The sequence below is a fragment of the Talpa occidentalis genome, unplaced genomic scaffold, assembly GCF_014898055.3.
Source record: "Talpa occidentalis isolate TD23 unplaced genomic scaffold, MPIMG_talOcc4v2.1 talOcc4.17, whole genome shotgun sequence".
In the NCBI taxonomy this organism is placed as follows: Eukaryota; Metazoa; Chordata; class Mammalia; order Eulipotyphla; family Talpidae; genus Talpa; species Talpa occidentalis.
The window spans coordinates 14,178,954-14,197,886 of NW_023601754.1; the positions used below are offsets into that span (position 1 = coordinate 14,178,954).

The 18,933-nt window shown below is 40.8% G+C and overlaps 1 long non-coding RNA gene across 1 annotated transcript; it reads left to right on the forward strand.

Annotated features, from left to right (window-relative positions):
* Window positions 1–5,548: 5,548 nt before the first annotated feature.
* On the forward strand, window positions 5,549–7,372 carry LOC129146063 (uncharacterized). The gene is made up of 3 exons (XR_008552426.1): window positions 5,549–5,719; window positions 5,827–5,982; window positions 7,286–7,372. It is a non-coding gene; the product is annotated as an uncharacterized LOC129146063 (long non-coding RNA).
* The last annotated feature ends 11,561 nt before the right edge of the window (window positions 7,373–18,933 follow it).

Sequence of the window (18,933 nt, forward strand, 5' to 3'; positions counted from 1 at the left end):
ACTGTCTCTGACAAGGATCACCTGGCAACACTTCGCCTCAGTGGCTTTCTTCATTCTTCACTTTCCTCCCTGGCTTCACGCCTTCAGGACCAGCTAGTCCCGCATATTCCCACAATCTAACATGTGAATGTAGGGAGGGGAATGCCCCACTGGACAGCCCTGAACCAGGGTGGATGGGAGCAGGCTGGTGAACATTTCTGCACAGTCCCTTGGGTGGAAATTCCAGGGTGCACTGTGAAAGGGTCCCCATAGAGTGGCCAACCCAAAAGGAACCTTTCACTGGGCCATCCTCCTTCCTTTTTGACAGGCTCCATCTACTACCTTCTTCCTTGAGATTCCTCACAAAATAAACTGTCTGCACATGAGCAACGTGGAGGAAATCTAGCTTAAGAAGTAAACGCTTTCAGGGCCTCCCTGGTGGTGCAAGGGGTGAAGATGCAGCACTGTGAAGCTGTCGGCAGCCACTGCAGCACGAGTTCAATCTCCAGCCAGGGAGCTACCCACGTGGCGCAGCAGACCTCTCCTGTCTTACCCGCTGTTCCCCTCAGCAGTGTATTTCAGTAGATCCACCTTTTCTGTTCCCCACTCTGTCTCTGGTAAGTCCTCTCACCCCCACCCCACACCTCTGGCCTACACCCCAGCTTTTGTATGCATAAATAAATGAAGTCAATCTTAAAAAAAAAAAAAGTAATCACTTTCATTTTAAGGATGAAACAAACAACTTAGTACCGCCGGTGTTCTTGTTGCAGGGAGAAGAACTAGAGAATTCTTTGGAGAGAAGAAAGGAAATCCCTTGGTTTCCATGTAAAATTGGAGGAACTGGAGTTGGCTGTATTTCTGCTGTTTCTGTTTCTTCCCTTCTCTCAAGAAAGAGCAAGGTTTAAAGTGAAGCTGCCTTTTTCAATACAGTGAATAGAGAAAGGGGGTAGGGTTGCACATACTCCAGTCCTTAGCAATTATGGGAATATTTTTGCATCTATCTATAAAAAGAGGCAAGTCTTTCCATATTTCAGCTGGGAGCAGGGGTTTTTAATAGCTGTACGGTACAATTTGTGACTCACTGGCTCACTGAAACATTCACTTCCATACAAGTGGGTTTTTATCTGTGGACGTGGGAGCATGTTGGGGTAGGGGGAATATTCAGCCTTTCCTGCCACCCAAAAAAGAAAGCAAATTTCAGAAAAAATTGAAGTTAACCAGGAACTGATAGGCTTATGGGAAGCTTTGCTATTAACTTAATGCATCACAAAATGGTGCATTAAAAACACCTAAGTGTTTGCTGCCTTATTTTCTGTTGTGTGATCATAATAATAAACTTCTTAGAGAAGGAAATACTTTACTAAAAATTATTTTGCCCTCAATCATGATTATTGCTTCAAAATTTTTATCTGCATTCCATTCTATAAAGTTATTTTTCTAAAAACTCTTTCAATTCACACTTAATGCAAATGTTTTAAAGTCATCCCAATGAAAAGCATTAAGCTCAGATCCACAAGTTAAGGTGATATTCTATCAGGTTGCTTTATTTTTTTTCTTTTTCAAACTTATCAACATACATCAAAAAAAAAAAAAAACAGCAGAGTCTCTGAATCATATTTAAATGACATGTTTGATTTGGCAATATATTTGAGTGAATGGCTGCATAAGAGGCCTTATTTTTGTCATTCACTTATTAAAGACAGAGGATTTGAGAACAAAGTAATTTTATTTCAATAAATTATACCTAAATTATGCATTTCCAATAAGTCCTAATCTCCTCTTTTCAATGATTTTCATGAAAAATATTCCACTTTTAATAATATGTTCCTTAAATTAGTTGAATCAAAAGACATGAGTTGCAATTTTTTTAACTGCAATTTTAAAGTTATGGGGAAATAGGATCATTAAAGAATTTAATTTAATTTCTTGTTTTTAAAATGATTTTGTCTCTGAGAGGACTTCACACTTTTTTAATTCTAGTAATATTCTTTGGAGGTACTTCCCAAAGAGGATAAATTATAGATTTCTCTGTTTAGAGTCATAAGTAAATATTGAGAACTTTGAGTACTAACAAAAAGGTTGGGAATCACTATGGACCCTTAAGAAATAAATGGGGCTAATGGTGACAACTCTAAACAGACTGGATTTTAAAAAATAACGTTTTCATTTTCCAGGCTCAAGAATTTCCCTTCCAGCCTAGCTGGAGGTGCCAGCAGAACTCCTCCGTATTTTATAGAAGTCGACTGGACATGGCAGCCAAGTTGACAGACATGTCACCTGTGTACACACACACACACACACACACACACAGCGTATTACAAATGTGTATGAACATGTGTCCCCTGTTACTTACACAAAGCTATTTATGAATTCACTTCCACAATCAGATTAAGTCGAGTTCCTTTATCACCATGAGTGTATGAAGTGAATTCTGTCATTTTGCAAACATGATAACGCTACTTTAACACTTGGCTAAAGGTGTAGGCTCTGCATAGCCATTCAGTGGGTGCTACTGAGCTATAATAAAAGCAGTGACTCTTGATTCATGCAGTGACACGGATGAATCTTAAATGCATTTTGCTGAGTAAAAGAAATGAAACCCACAGTCGCAGACTGTATGAGACCACTCATGTAACATTCTACAGCACACAAACCCTAAAGAAGATGATCAGCAAATCTGAAGCTGCTGTTGTCAAGGGTTGCTAGGTAGAGAAGTGGGCTCCAGAGTCACTGTGTCAGGGGACTTTCAGGTCCCGGAACTGTTCTGCAATTACTGGGATGGTAGATGTGCAACCCTATGCATTTCTACACCCCAAGAATGAAATGAACCCTATGCAAACATTTATCTTACTTTGAACTTTATGGCTGTGTGATTGACATACAAAGAATCACACAGATTGAGTATGTGTGATTTGATGAGTTTGGACATAATGCAAACACTAGGATACTATCACCACATTCAAGGTCACAGTTGAATCCAACACCTCCACAACTTACAAAAAACCAATTAGGATACTGGGGGGATCCCAGAATAGAATGCAGGTAGTGACCCGTGACTCTCACTTCATGGAGTGAGCAGAATTCTACACAGTCCCTGGATCTCCCCACCTGACCCCTGGGACTATGAGCATGATGAGATATCACGAGCCCATGTCATGTTATATGTCAAAAGGGATTTCTCAGATATAATCCAAATTAGTATTAGTTGACTTTTCGTTATTCAAAAGCAAGATTTTCCAGGTAGATCTAATCTAATCACATGAGCGGTTTAAAAGAAGAGTTGCTTTTGTAAGCCAGTAGCAGAAGTCAGTCGACGAAGGAAGGGATTGTATGGTCACTGCTAGCTTTGACATTGGAGGGGACCCTGGGCAAAGACCAGACAGGAACTTCCAGGCACTGAGCATGACCCCACCTGATGACTCACCTGTGACCCCACCTGACGACTCACCTGTGACCCCACCTGACGACCCCACATGAAGACTCATACTTACTGCTGCAAGGGACTGGCATCTGCCAACATCCTGGGCGAGGCTGGTAGTGGGTTCTCCCACCACAGCTTCCAGTCAAGAACCCAGCACAGTGACATCTTGATTATCTATCTTGTAAGACCTTAAGCACAGAGCCCGGTGGAGCATACCTGGACTTCTGAGCTACCCAACTGTTAATAAATGGATATTCTCTTCAGCCACTGGGTTGTGGAAAATTCCCACAGCAATAGGAAAACAATGCACCACATTACGAATGGATGGCATGTCCTTCCCGAGGTGGTAGGGGAAAACGAGCTGACCTACATAGCTGCAAAACAGTGTTGTGACTGGAGAGGAAGGATTCAAGACACAGAAGTTGCTGCACACAAACACTGTTCTCTGGTAGGTACTCGCGTTTCCCCCAGGAGTGCAGGCTAGCATGGCCAAAGTTACTTTCTATGCATATACTGGGATTAAACAAGTAAATAATTTGTACATCATGGGAGCCTGATTTCTTACTATCCTAGAAAGAAGTTACAGAAAAGCAAGGGGGGGAAAGGCTGGAATATGGATTGGAGTATACCCACACAAGTAACACAGAAATAAAAGCAGTCATGGGGCCTCCCCGGTGCACAAGGGGTTAAAGTCTCAGTGCTATGAAACTATCACCAGTCACTGCTGTATAGTTCAATTCCCGGCCAGGGAGCTGACCCACAAGCCACAGCTGACCTCTCCTGTCTCACCCACTGCTCTTCCCAGCAGTGAATTTCAGTAGATCCACCTATTCTGCTCTCCACTCTGTCTCTTGTGAATCCTCTCACCCCCTGCACCTCTGGGCTATACCCCAGTTCTTGTATGCATAAATAAAAAAGTCTTTTTAAAAAAAATAAAAGTAGACCTGTATGTAGATGAGTTAGTACAGAAACACTGACTTCCCCACTCTATTCGCTGAGTCTAGAATCAATGACACTCCATCCCAGTGATGAACACTCTTAGTGCCCCAATCTTTTCTAAACACCATGTTACAATAAAAGGAACTAGGGTACTTTGGAGAAAGGGCTGATTTTGAACTGGGGCTGCGAAGATACATAATGAAGCAAGAACATTTTATCAAGTCTGAAAATATGTATTTAAATTAAACAAGAAAGAAAATAATGGGGCATATCCCAAGAAACAGTAGTCAACCGAAAATAGTCCACTATGGCTAAACAGAACAACTTTAGCAGTAAAATAAATATTGGCATTATTGGACTGTAACTCAAATAATAAAGCAAGTATTTATGAGTCGGTACTGATGTTAATAAGAGATCAGATAAACAAATAGAGACAACTCTTCCTCACAGAATTCCAGATAATAAATGTAGATGGAATGGAGGAAATGAAACATCACCACTAAAACAGCCCAGGGATAAACACTGCAGGCAGCAACTCATAGAAATAGTATTAAATTTGTAGGTAGAGGGCCTCCCCTAGTGGCGCAGCGGTTGAGTGCTGGGCTGCAAAGCTGCCTGCAGCCTCTGCAGCGCCAGTTCGATCCCCAGCTGCAGGGCGAGGGTCCCACATGGCGCGACAGACCTCTCCTGCCGCCCACTGCTCCCCTCAGGAGTGTACTTCGTCAGTCTACTTGTTCTGCTCCCCGCTCTGGCTCTGGTGAATTCTCTCACCCTCCCACACTTCTGACTGTACCCAGTGCTTGTATAAATAAATAAATCTTTAAAAGAAAAAAAAGAACAAAAATATTTTTAAAAATAAATTAGTAGAACTTGTAGGAGAAACAGAGAGCACAGGTAGCCTCCAAAAAGCCCCAACACAGTACAGGTTAACTACTGGAGCAGATTTAGCCTGAACCTACACAGTCTCTCAAGTTCCTTTCCCCAGATACACTTTGGTCCCAAAACTGCGGACTGGAGTTAGCAATCTGTGTCAAAGAGATTATGGCAAAGGGAAGAGTGACTTCATGATGAAGAAAATGGGCAGACCCCACCTTCACCAAGTGATGACCCTCAGGTCGCTTGTTGCCCCCGCAGGCTCATGCTTTGACCTCAAAGTCTCTGGCTTCCATCTCCATGGTGACCTAGCTCTTCATGACAAAAGAAGGAAGAATATCCTGATCATTCCATTTTTTGAGTTACTTTTCGTGATGAGTATTTCTAGTTGATATCTTGAACATGCAAAAGGATACCTGGGTTGTCAGTAAAATGTTATTTCTGGGGTGTCTGAGTAAGATTAGTATTTCATTCAGTAGATTGAGAAATGAGACCACCCCCATCCAGGTGGGTGGGCATCATCCAATGCACTGGGGGCCCAAACAGAACAAAAAAGTGACAGCGAATTCTCTTGTCTTGAGATGGACACCCTCTTTTCCTTCTCTCATACACAGGAACTCTGGGTTCTCAGGCCTTTGGACTCCAAGACAGACATAAGCTGCATAAGTTTCCCTTCCCTGGTTGTCAGGTCTCAAACTCAGGCTGACTTATACCACTGCCTTCCCTGGTTCTCCAGCTTGCATCATGGAACTTCTCAGCCTCCACAACTGGTAAGTCAACTTCTAGACTAAATCTCCAGTCACATGTGCCTTACACCCCACTGTTTCTGTTTCTCTGGGAACAGTGAGTAGCTCACTTATTTTCACATGCCAGCTTCCATGGTCATTGTTTTCATACACCCCTATAACTGTAGGTCCTAGAGACAAAGATCTGCAACCTGTGACCACAATTATTGTAGAAGCATATGTGTGTAGGCATATTTTTCTTAAGAGAAATTTTACTCCATCTCTGCCCAGGCAGCTGACCCCTCAAAACCTTGCAAAACAGCAGTTCTGAGGATAGGCAGTTCTTTTCCTTTGCTTACCTCTGTAGTTAGGTACTGTTTTTGAAAAGAAAATGCTTGATGCTTACGGAGAATGCATAAATAAATGTAAGATGTAAAATATTTAAATCATTTGACCCTTTTACCGAAAGTAATGACATCCACATAAGAGAAGTAAATGATTCTGCAAATTTAAGCTCTCAGCTAAACCGAAGGAATAGTGACTGCCGTCATTAATAGTCAATTCATTTATAGTTCGACATAGCATTTTCTTATGTATTGCTTTATCCTCATAAATAGAGTAGCCATGTGTCCCTGTTTATCCCTGCTGTTCCAACATATTGCTTCATCCTGTCTGGCTTGGCATTTGTCCTGGATTTTTCATATTTTAATAAAGCATTATTTTAATATCTGCACTCACATAAGCTAAGCTGGATTTGGTGATGCCACACTGCATACCTTGAGCTTCTGCCTGAGTCCGCAAATGAAATGTCTGAAATGAGTCCCAGGTGCAGGAAAACAGAGCTCACTGAAACATGTGGTTAAGTCCTCAGGACAACCAGCTCTAACCTCTCTTTCTTTTCCAAGCCCTTTACAGACACAAGGTAATTAACACCTCCCTCTCAAGGACCACATGCAGGCACTCGCTGATAAAATTAAGCACTCTGTGGCAGGAACAGCTAGGGACAGTGACTCCAGCAGGACTTGAACAGTGAGGGGAGGAGAGGATGTGCTGCTCTTGCTGGGCTCTGCGTGTGCCACATGCTCTGCAGTGGTCTGCTTCTGGAGGATGCATAAAACTTGCAGGCAGACAGGGGGGCAGGGAGGAGCAAAGGAAATTAAGGTTTAGGCAAGGATCAGTTAGGTAGGTAAAGTGAGATTACAAAGTCTTAATAGTCTGCCTACTTCACTACAGAGGTTTTGGCATTCATAGCATGTGCAAATCTACTTGGTTTCATTTATGTATTTCCGTGCTTTCTTGTTTTGTTCTGAAATAGACCAATGAACTCAAAATGCATGTTAAATTTTAGAAATCAAGAAATTTGATGCTAAATATGTCAGTGTCTAGATTACGCCAACCACAGGAAAACCAGAGACACAGATTGGCTGAAGGAGCATCAGCTTCTATTTCAAGATGGGTTGCTATTTTAAGACAGTGCCCAACTTCTCCCATCCAGCTATGGCAAGGGCTCAACTTTTCATTTAGAGCAAGTGACTATCCAACTGGATTAATTTTGTTTACTTGGATTCCACATATTTTCTGCATGATAAAGAATAACATATATTAGTTCCATTTGTGTATTAAGAATATTATTATAACAATGATAAAAAACAACTTCTCAAAAGTTAAATTGTGTCATGTATATCAGTGTCATCTATATATTTTAAATTAAAAAAATTGTTAACACATTTCAATGAGCATTCCATTTTCTATCCATTTATTGGTACAAATTTAAGCTTTGGGAATTTACTTGGTGTAAGTTAAAACATCTGTTGTCACTGTAGATGCAATTACAAATTCAGTAAAATACTGTTTTGAAAAAACTATTTGATTTTGTAGTAATATCCCAAATAGAAAATATGGTGGAGCACAGAACCTTGTTTTTAAAATCTTATTTAAAAACATGTTCCTTTATTTTTCTTCCCGCTTTATTGCGAAATAATTGACATACATCACTATATAAATTTAAAGCATACAGCACAATGATTTGATTTACATATAGTGTGAAATGATTTCCCGTATTAGGTTCAGCTAACATCCCTCTTCTCATATCGGTACAACAAAACAAAACCAAAAAGAAAAGAAAATATCTCATCCTATGATGAGAACTCATAGGATTTATTCTTAACAACTTTCTCATATATCACACAGCTGGGTTAGAGACAGTCGTCATTTTGTACATTATATCAAGTTATTATTTATCTTATAATTGTAAGGTGTACCTTGTAGCCACCTTCTTCCAATTTTGGCGACCCACCCTCTCTTCCTTTGGTAACCAAGAGTCTGGTCTGGTTTTCTGAGTTTGGATTTTTTTTTTTAAAGAATCCACATATAAGTGACATGTTACAGTATTTTTTTTCTCTGATTTTAATTAGCATGATTCTTTCAAGGCTCATTCATGTTGTAAATGATAGGAGTTCCTCATTTTTATGGCTGAATAATATTCCATTGTATATACATACCACAACTTCTTTATTCACTTCTCAACTGATAGACACTTGGTTGCCATGATCTGGTTATTGTAATAATGTTGCAATAAACATCAGGAGGCAGTATTCTTTTTGAGTTAGCCCTTCCTTTCTTTTGGACACATTCCAAGAAGTGCAATTGCTGGGCCATCTGGTAGTTCTATTTTTAATTTTTTTTTTTGAGGAACCTCCATTCTGCTTTTCACAGTGAATGTATCACTTTACAATCCCACCAGCAGGGCACAAGCGTTCCCTTTACTCCACATCTGCAGCAGCATTTGTTACTGCTCATCTTTTTGGAGGTGGCCATTCTAACAGGTGTGAAGTGACATTTCACTCTGGTTTTAATTTACATCTAACAACTAATGATATTAATTAAGCATCATTTTACGTACCTGTTGCATTTTGCATATCTTCTTTGGAAAAATGCCTCTCAGCTGCTTTGTCCATATTTTTTTGCTTGAATTATTTGTTTTTTTGTCATTGAGTAGCATGAGCCCTTATATATTTGGGATATTAGCTACTTATTACATATGTGGCATGCAAATATTTTTTCACTGCTACATAGATAGTCTTTTCACTTTGTTAATGGTTTCTTTTGACGTGCAGGAGCTTTTCAGTTTGATGGAGTCCCACTTATTTTTTATCTTGTTGATCAAGAACCATGACAAAGAGTTTTATTCCTATGTTTTCTTCTAGGAGTTTCATGGCTATGAACGTACATTTCCAAATTAATGTTTCAGAGTAGTGTAAGATAGGGATCTAGAACCATTCATTTACATGTGAATGTCCAAATTATCCAAGCACCATTTATGGAAGAGACCTGTCTTTTCTCCATCAAGTATTCTTTTTTTTTTAAAAAAAAAAAAAAGATTTATTGATTTATTTATTTATTTATACAAGCACTGGGTACAGTCAGAAGTGCAGGAGGGTGAGAGAATTCACCAGAGCCAGAGCTGGGAACAGAACAGGGAGACTGATGAAATACACTGCTGAGGGGAGTAGCGGGCACGGCAGGAAAGGTCTGCGTGCCATGTGGGACCCTCGCTGGCCGCCAGGGATTGAACCGGTGCTGTTCAGGCTGCAGGCAGCTTCACAGCCCAGTGCTCAACCACTGTGCCACCAGGGAGGCCCAACCATCAAGTATTCTTGGCTCTCTTCTCAAACAGAAGTTGACCATATAGGTTTGGGCTTAGTTCTGGGCACATGATTCAGCTCCAGTGGTCTATTTGTCTAGTTTTATGACAGTACTATATTGTTTTCATGACTGTAGCTTTATAATAAAGCTTAAAATCAGGAAATATAGTGTTTTATTCTTCTTTGGCTACTTGGGGTCTTTTGTGGTTCCATATAAATTTTATGAGTGCTTCAACTTCTATAAAAAATGCCATAAAAGTCATGTTCTTAATGAACTAAGAAATCCATAGACTGGAAATGTATTTCCACTTGGCACATTATCACAGAACACAGCAATCATTTCATAAATGTAGTTGTATCAAATTGGCAATTAAATAAGTTGCATCTTTCAAAGTTTTGGAGACATTCAAGAACTGCAATTATTGATATCAAACTTCTAAAAAGAATAGTGATAGAAGATGATGAACCAAGCTTACAGATGAGAGCTAAGATGGCATGTACTATTTAGTATTATGTTTGTATAACAGTGTTTTAGAATATCTCAAGTTCTTACTTATAACTGGATAAATATTACATTCTGTCCTGGCACTCTACACTGACAAATTCTACAATCTGGTGAAACATCTAAATTTGATTAAAATACAAAATAATCATTAATAGAAACAACTTGTCGACAAGTTTTGCCTGTAAACATATTGAACAAAGAAAAGTACTTTATATGCAGGCAAAAAGCCAGTGCCTATAAAATATTTGGGCTGAAATATTTGTATGTGTTAATGTGAAACAAATGGACTTGAGCATATTCTCAATTTAGTAGAATTTGACCTAATTTTACCCAGTTACTGGGAACCGACTATTTCTCAGATGTGAAAGAATAATTTGAACATGTAGACACTTGCACATTTATCATGTATCAACCATCAAATGCAATTCTGAAGATGAATGCAGGCACTTTTTTTTTTTTTAAGTAAGAAATCAGGAAATGCCATATGCACATTATTAGATAAGATATTTAAAAAAACAGACTAGGGCCTCCCTGGTGGCCTAGGGGTTAAGTCTCAGCACTACCACCACCATGGCCTACCATGGCACATACCTACCCACATATGGTGCAGCAGACCTCTCCTGCTCGCCCACTGCTGCTCCCCTCAGCAATGTATTTCAGTAGATCCTCCTGTTCTGCTCCCCACTCTCTCTGGTGAATCTTTTCACCCTCCCTGCCCCCGGCCACCCCACACCTCTGGGCTGCACCCCAGTTCTTCTATGCAAAATAAAATAAAAATCTTTAAAAAATAATGAAAATATTTAATTAAAAAAACAGACTAAAACACATGAATATGAACCAAGAAACATCCTACTACCCTTATTTAATGTTTTGGATAATTCATATAGAATTTTTATATATACAAACATACCAATTTCAGTTGTGTAAAAATTGCTATATTTAAGGAGATATTTTAGAATAAAACTATACTATAGAGTGATATAACTCAAATTTGCCAGTGAATAGATACTAAAAATGAGACAAGTTTAACTATTTTAAATTTTAATTTGCCTCCAAGGTGTCTCCTACAAAATTTAGGTGATAAATTAAAAGAAAAGTAACTACAAGATAAATCAGTTATTACTTATGGCACTACTTATTTACTCTCACAAAATAAAGGGTGGGACTCAAATTTACTCACAGGTGAGAACTATCAGGCTGCCCAGAGTCACGCAGCTAGGGCATGGATGGAGAAGAATTTGAGCCAAGCCTCTGGAGAAGCATTTAGTGAGAAGCTACAACCTAACGAATAGAATACCATGTGCAAGAAAGGTATTTTTCTCAGTATGTTTCACCTAGTTAGAATGCAAAAAGAGAGAAAAGCAATCAAATAACACAGAAGTCTCTAGGTGGTCCAAAACATTAAAATTTAAAGAACTCAAAACAATGACATACAGAATAACAATGTTCTGCTGATTGAAACAGGACATGAGAAAGGTTACTGTCTGGAAGGATTCTGAACCACCTTTTGGAAGAGAAGGAGGCTGGTGTGCATTGCAGAGACCTGGGCTGGAGCGCTGCAGTCTGGGAATCACTGAGTGTAGATGCCAAAAGCAAAACCAGCACCACTGTCAAAACCCAAGGGTTCCTTGTGGCCAAAAGATCAGGAGCTGAGATAGCTATGTGGAATGCTAGATTTTAAAGGTTATATGAGAAAGGCTATATAATGGGTGTACAGGAGCTTGTTTAACAGGGAAAAAAAAACATAATAAAATTTGCCTGGATTTAAGAACATGCATTTGACTGTGATTTATTTACTCAAACATTCAACAAACATTTACTGAATGTGTACAATGGACAAGGACTGCCTCATGCAGTAAGGAGAGAACAATAAATAAAACAAAATCCTTGTCCTCATGGAGAACAAGCAGAGAAGAGAAACAACACTTTATATAAACCTTACACCGCAATACAACCCAGAATTGCAATGAAGAAAAACAAAGCAAGATAGGATCAGGGCCGTGGAGTTCAACTTTAGATAATGTGGACACAGAATTCAGCTAATGATACCTACTGCACTTTAGATGTATCATCCCATTTCATCTTCACAGCAATTATATGAGGTAGGGATGTGTTATTTTACAGATACACAGAGAAGGAAACAGATACACAGTGTGGTTTAGCACCTAACCCAAGGGTTTACAACTAGAACACAGTATTTACACAGTATTTTAGAGTTTATTTACACAGTATTTTAGAGTTTGACTGTGTGGCTCAAGTCCATGTTCATCATCATCACGTTAATACCTCCCCATGACTTTGAGGTGAGACCTCAACTGAAAAAGGCAGTTCGCCATGTGATGAGATGAAGAAAGATTCCTCTAGAAGGAACAGAAAGTGAGAACACCCAGGGTATGCTTGGCATGTTCAAGAAATAGCAAATAACCCAGAGGTAAACAATCACTTCTTCAAAGAAGACATGCAGATGGCCAACAGGAATATGAAAAGATGCTCATCATCACTTATCATCAGGGAACGCAAATCAAAGCTGGAATGAGATATCACTTCACACACTGAGAATGGCCCGTTATCAAAAGAGTAGAAACAAGTGTTGGTGAGGAGATGGAGAACAGGAAGACCTTGTACACTGTTGGTGAGAAAGTAACTGGTCCGGCCCTTATGGAAAATGATATGGACGTTTCTCAGAATATTAAAAATAGATCTGCCGGGTGATTCAGCATTTCCACTGGTAAGCACCCAGGGAATTCAAAAACACTAATGTGAAGGGGCACATGCACTCCTGTGTCCACTGCAGCTTAATAGAAGCAACTGAAGTACCCAAGAAGAGCGGATAAAGATACACAATGGAAACTACTCAGCCATATAAAAAAGAAAGATGAGATGTTGCCGTTTGTGAACAACATGGATGAAACTAGAAAGGATTATGCTAAGTGGAGTAAGTCAGAAAGTGAAAGACAAATACAGAATGTTTCACTCCGATGTGGAATATAGAGAAACAAAGCAAAGGAACAGATACAATCATATCAAAACAAGCCCTTGAAACCTGACTGCAGAACTGAGGCTGTGGGGTGGGGGTGAGGGTTTGGGGAGGGGAGAGAGGATGGGATGGGGAGCAAAGGGAGCTCCCCAATGCGGGAGTAGGCCCAGTGAACTCTGGTAGAGAATTTCAGGTGCTTTGGTGACAGATGTGGTACGGTAACACACATTTGACTATATACCCCTGCACATATTGATTTGTGTGAACATATTGTAGAACGTTCTGGGAGTTCTTCCCCCTCCTTGATCTAGCAGACAAGAGACTCCATCTGTACAGACTTAAGTCAGAACAGGCTCCACCCTGTAGCCTTTGCAGAATCTGCTGCCTGAAAGTAATCAGCCTCCAGCCCACACTAATGACTAAGAAGCCAGATAAAGGTTTTAACACTGAGTAACCTAGCATTTGCATCGCCACAGTATATTGTTTAGAAATCAGGGAAGTAATTAAATGCCAGATTTTCCCTCCTCCACAGATGGCATCAGCACATCTTTACATTTTTAATGACTCACTTTTCCTACCTATATAAAGTAAAAGTAGACTGGAAAACAGCTATCACAGAGTAAAATTTGTGGGACTGCTTCCTGTTTTTGAATTTTAACTCTTGATTCTTTCATAAACTCATTTGATTTTGCTTGTTCCAATACATTTAAGTTTATAGTGGTAAAACTATGGTAGCTAACTAAAAATAATTCAATATTTAACAAGAAACAGCAAAATCACAAAATGGTTGAAATTGAGTTAGCAAGAAGAAAATTGACAAGAAAATAGAGTCAGATCATTAAGATATGATGGCCCATTGAAAGAAAACTAGACAAAGGTCTAAGTGTAGAATTGCAAAGTCCAGGTAACAGGTGGTGGTGCTAGCTTGGACTAACCATTTATTGATGACTGGGACCAGAAGATCAGGAGCTGAGACAGCTATGTGGAATGCTAGATTTTAAAGGTGATATGAGAAAGGCTAGATAAAATGGATGTATAGGAGCTTGTTCAATAGGGGGGAAAAAAAACCATAATAAAATTTGCCTGGGTTTAAGAACATCCATTTGGCTGTGATTTATTTATTCAAACATTCAACAAACATTTATTTACTCAAACATTCCCAAACATGGGATGTTCTCTTGATGTATCACCTTGGCTAGGTTATAGTTCCCAGGTATTCAATCAAACATCAATATAGGTGTAGGTGATTCTATAAATCCAATTGAAGTCCACAATCAGTAGGCTTTAAGGGAGGAATATTATCCAAGATGATCTGGGTGGACAAAATTTAAATCATGAAGGAAGGGCCTTAAGGCTAGGCCTCAGACTTCCCTGAAGAAAAAAATAAAGTCCCTGCAAGGACAGTAGCTGCAATCCTTCTGGTGGCTTACCCTACAGATTTACAATTTGCTTATCCAGTCCCTCAATCACATAAACCAATTCCTTATAATAGATGTCTCAATACATACCTCCTATTATATGATAAAGGGGTAGATATTGGTCAGAATTAGAACATATGCTGAAAGTAGCATGAAATATTGGATATGAATAGAGGAGAAAGAGAGAAGTACTCTGTCAATAATACCACCTTCTAATTCTTCTTTCATTGATGCCATTGTTACAGACATACCTCTGTGAAGGGACGCACTATTTTTCTCACTCTCCCAGTTACATGCAGCACCTTGGACTACGAGTCCCAGTATGCCATGAACCAGACTTCCTGAGAGGAAGGCCTACTGGGAACTAGGGGCAGAGCTGAGCAGCCAGGTGGACCTATATAACAGGGAAGGCAAGCTGGTGCTCTCTGACTTTCCCGGCTTTGACATGCACACTCTAACTACTGGTAGGAGACACTTGGATGGACTCGAAAGAGGCACATGGAGGAGAGACATGCAGAGATACTTGGATGAGACGCATGGGGAAGCTGCTCCTGGTCCTTGGCAGAGACAGTGGCAGCTGCTATCTCGACTCTTGACCTTGTTGTGGATTATGTCCCAGCTCCTAGGGACCTATCTAACCCCTTTATTGAGGTTCCCTGCCAGAAAGTACCCTAGACTTGTTGTGAGTTTTTAAGCTTTGGGAGCCCTGCTCCAGGCTGACATTACTTGTCTGAGGATATGACCATGAGCAAATGGGTAAACATGGGGATGGGGGCTTACTGGGAAACTTAATAAAATCATTTTCTTCCTCCCTCTCTCTCTAATTCTATTCAAAATCTTTCATTTTGAGATTCTGATTCCTTTACCTTTGTGCAATCTTTGGTGAGTAGCCAAATCCCTTTCAGTGAGGGCACCCCTTAATAGTTTGAGGTCCCTGGGTCCCTCTCAGTGATACACTAACACTGTCTAAAAATAAAGAAACAATCACATTTTTTTAACTTCAGCTGCCACTGCCTCCATACACTCCCACATCTTTAGGCAAAATATCAGCAATGAGAACACAGCCAGTTGCTCTGTTGCATATCTGGGGGAGCTGTTCAAAATATCCAAGTCTGTGACTTCTTATAAAGGTCCCATTTACAGAAATGACATTCAGAACCCGTCCCTCAGGGTAAGACCCTTTGCTGAGACACCTAACAGATGTAACAGAAAATAAAATAAATGTCACCAAATGGTAGAACATTTAAATAAGAATTGGTCTATTCACACAATGGAAAACTATCAAGCCATTAGAAAACGGTGTCGGGCAGAAAAATTAAATAATTAGATAAAATGACCATAATATTTGACCATTAAGACTAATTAGGTATATTTGGGACAGTAATTGAGATGCAAACTTTTATGCAAATAGAGCCGTATTTAAATCCTGAGCCAACCACATGTTACCAGCACAGCCTTACTCCATTTATTTAAGCACCCTGAGCCTTCATCCTCACCTCTGCAGGAAAGAATTAAAAGGGTCAAAAGTGCTCCAATGAGAACAACCAGTATAGAAGTGAAGTTCCCCTTTGTGAATGTACATCACATATTATATGGTGTATAAATATGTGTATATACACAGTATATTTTACATCACATAGTTGATGTATATATACACTCACACCCAACATGGCGTTTTACCATTTCATTATTTACTTGAACTAAAAACCATTTTCATTTGAAACTAAAACCAAATGTGAATCTCTGCTGGTGGGTTTGTGAGTTCCTTTCACTCAGTCACTATTTACCAAGTGCCTTTACGGTGCAGGCACGGAATGCTAAGTGAAGTGAGAGAGGCCTTCGCACATGAGCTTTCCTGGTGTTGTGTTTTTCCCACATTTTCTACAATAACTTTGAATCACTCTATCAACACATAAGATTCTTCTTATGGACACTGTGACTCCCCTGTAATTACGGAAGACTATTGTACTTATTCCCTCCTGCAGTGGGTGGACAGGAAGCTAGCACCAAGAACGACCACCATGAGGTACCTGGCTCCAGCCGGGACAAGGCTAAGTCCCCAACCTGCTTCCATTGCACCGGTCTCATCTGCTCCACTCTGGTGCTTGAGATGCAAACTTCCGGGCCCCCGCTGTGGTGCAGCGGGTCGAGCACAGCACTGTGAAGCTGTCCACAGCCTCTGCAGCACGGATTTAATTCCCGGCCGGCCAGTGAGATATCCACATGGCATGGCAGACCTCTCCTGTCTCGCCCGCTGCTCCCCTCAGCAGTGTATTTCAATCAGTCTGCCTGCTCTGCTGTCTGTTCTGTCTCTGGTGTATTCTCTCACCTTCCTGCACCTCTGGTCTGCACCCCAGTTCTTGTATAAATAAAAATAAATCTTAAAAAAAAAAAAGATACACACTTCCTCCCAGGGGATCCTGCTATTATTTCAGTGAGGACTCACGGTGGCAGCTGTCTACAGCAGTCTTATAGTCTCACGGACAGGTCTCCTTTGGCCACAGAGGAAAATGCTTTCCAGCAGGGTTTGCCTTTCCAGAAGCGGCCTCATCTGGGCTCAAGAGTGTGTGTGTGCTTGGCTCAGTCACCATCCTGCCTTCTTAGCCTGGCTCAGAGCAGAACTATAAGCTCTGTGCCCTGTCCCCATCGAAGGGACCCCTCCCATTCTCAATTTGTCTCTGTGAATGAAGCACAATAATAGTCACCTGCATTCACTAAATAAAACACATTAGCAGTTACTGAGTGTGCCTGGAAATGCAAATACACTGCTCTGACACCAAAGAGGCTCTGAGCACACCTCGTCTTAAAGGAATTCTCCTGCAGGGATCGTGCCTCCATATCACACAAAAGGAAGGCTAATACCCGGGCCAATTTCACATAGCTATTACAAAGCACATCAAAAATGTTATTTTAAGCTACTGGAAAATTATCCTCGGGAAAAAAAAAAAAAAGTCAGCTTAGTGCTTATCGATAGTAATTTGAAAAAAGCAGGATGTCAGGGCGAGCCATAGGCTTCTGTCCTCGCAGATAAAATATACTACATGAGTTCAAGAGCATTTATTCAAATGCCTCTCCTGAGAGGTTAACAGGGCTGCCGCTGCTGGAACAGTTGGTGCACTCGATGCAGACAACGTGAGGAGTCTGGGGCTCCCTTGGAAGATTAAGGACTCTCAGCTCCCCGAGTCACTGCCAGCTCCCAGCATCCTCATCAATCTCCCCAGCAGGTGGAGGGAGCATTGCTTTCCTGCTGCAGTTTTATAAACCGGGGCGCCGGGTGGGGGCTATTGTTGCCACTTACACACACTGAGGCTTGACGACCGAAAGATAAATACTTTAACTCTTACGCTTCAGAGAGTAGACAATCTGGCTAAACACCAACAAATAGGGAAATGAGGTCACTGCGCACCCAGAGAAATGGCTCGCAGAAAAATAGGCACCGGCTGACTCCCCCCGCCCCAGGTGCTGGCTCTCCGTGGTGACACCACAGGACATCAAAGGGACACTGCAGAGACCAGCCCGAGATTACCATCAAGATGCATTATTTATTGCCTCAGGTTCGTTGTCGATTCTGTGTGTGCTTTATTTCTGCTGCGTTCCCTTTGTGTCTAGGGCTCATGCCAGAATTAATCACTCCTTCCCCGGTCCTCCCAGCAGGTGGTTTGTACCTCGCTCTGTCTTGTGTTGTCATCGGTTTCTAGCACCTATTTATATGGCTCTGTTCTGCTTCTCAGCTTCACTGGCGCCTACTGGACAACATCCACCCAAGACTCACCCCACGGGCAGACCCAGGGGAGTGCCCTGCACCTGCTTCAAGTGCACGTTGTTACCCAGATAATCTTGAGTCCACTTGGGATACTTTTCTAAAAAAAAACAAAGTGTTCACAAAAGATCAATGAAGATAAAGAAAAACGAAACAACACCTATAGCTCATCTATATGACAGAGTACCAGCAACAGCAGAGAACTCAGCATACAAGGACTATATATACCATGGTACCATAAACAGTGAATTATATATATATATATATACACACACACGTAATGAACATTCAAAATGGTTAAATATTTTATAAATTATTTACCTGGGTCATAAAATATACCTTGACAAACTCAATAGAATTAAAATCATACAAAGTGTTTTCTCCAACTGTTAGGGGGAAAAGGCTGTCCCAAAGCTAATTCCATACAGGCTTTGTGGACTCCACCCCCACCCCAGGCCAAAGCCAAAGACACTGGGAACTCCAAATCCCATCACCACCAAAGGGAAGGTGGTTAGGACCTGAGGGTGGGGTTAAGCAGCCAGGTTGGTATAAGGCAGACACGTGGGCTTTGGGGGATCCCCATTTTGGCTCCCTGCCAGCTCGCAGCGTCCGGCCAGCTCTGAGAGTGACTTTGGGTTTCCAGGTCGGCGGATCGGGTAGGACGCATTAAAGACTTTATTTCCCTATTTTCT